We start from the raw sequence: 1,088 nt of genomic DNA, 5'->3' as shown, positions 1-1,088 counted from the left end.
TCAGGGAAATGAGATCAAGGGGTTCAGCAGAGGGGTGATAATGGTGTAGAACACAGTCACCATCTTATCTTCAGAGAAGTAGGTGGAAGGTCTTAAATACATGAAGATACATGGCCCAAAAAATGTAATCACTACTGTAATCTGGGAGGCACAGGTGGAAAGAGCTTTGCAATGACCTTCAGAGGAGCAAGTTCTCAAGAAGACTAAGATAGGACACAATTAGCACAACAAAACAGCTCAGGGAAATCATCCCGGTATTGGCAATGATCATGTTGCCAATAAAATAAGTGTCAGTGCAGGCTAGTTTCAGCAAAGGATGCACATCACAGAAATAGTGGTCGATCTCATTGGGTCCACAGAATAGATGGTCAGGAGAGTCTGAACCATGGAATGCAGAAAGCCGCCCATTCATGAAGCCCACCAGCGAGACACACACACATCGAGTCATGATGGTCGTGTAATGGAGGGGTTTGCAGATTGCAATGTAACGATCGTAGGCCATCACTGTGGAGAGGAACATTTCAGTGCACCCAAAGAAGTAGACCACGAACAGCTGTGCTATGCAGCTATCAAAGGAGATGGTTTTCCTCTCAACCAGGAAGACTGCAATCAGCTTTGAGGCTGTGACAGAGAAAAGGCACATGTCTAAAAAGGACAGGTAGTTCAGGAAGAAATACATGGGAGATTTCAGATGATGGGTACTCTTTATGGTGACAATGATGAGAAGATTTCCCAGCACCATAACAATATAGAGAAGTAAAAAGAACACACTACCCACTGACTGTAACTTCTCATTCTGGCAAAGTCCCAAAAGGATTAATTCAGTCATGTTCTTTGCAGGTTCCATGTAATCAGTGTAAATGATAGGTAAATGGTGTGATGTTGGATCCCATAATGCTTTATGAATGTATATGACATGTTTTATGCTACATGTGCCATGTAACATATCTCTGTAGAGGTTATGATCTACTGAATAGATTCATCCTATTTGTATGCAAGTATCATTTTTTTATTTGAAGTTATGAATATTGGCTGTGTACTTGTTTGATTTTAAGTATCCTTAGTAATTTTCCTTAGCATTTGGTCAG

At 41.1% G+C, this 1,088-nt stretch overlaps 1 pseudogene; it reads right to left on the bottom strand.

Annotated features, from left to right (window-relative positions):
• LOC120393398 lies at positions 1-847 on the bottom strand (annotated as a pseudogene).
• Between the last annotated feature and the right edge of the window lie 241 nt (positions 848-1,088).

This window comes from Mauremys reevesii, unplaced genomic scaffold, assembly GCF_016161935.1.
Source record: "Mauremys reevesii isolate NIE-2019 unplaced genomic scaffold, ASM1616193v1 Contig2, whole genome shotgun sequence".
In the NCBI taxonomy this organism is placed as follows: domain Eukaryota; kingdom Metazoa; phylum Chordata; order Testudines; family Geoemydidae; genus Mauremys; species Mauremys reevesii.
The sequence above is the reverse complement of the archived record's forward strand: the minus strand, read 5'-3'. Positions and strand labels throughout refer to the sequence as shown.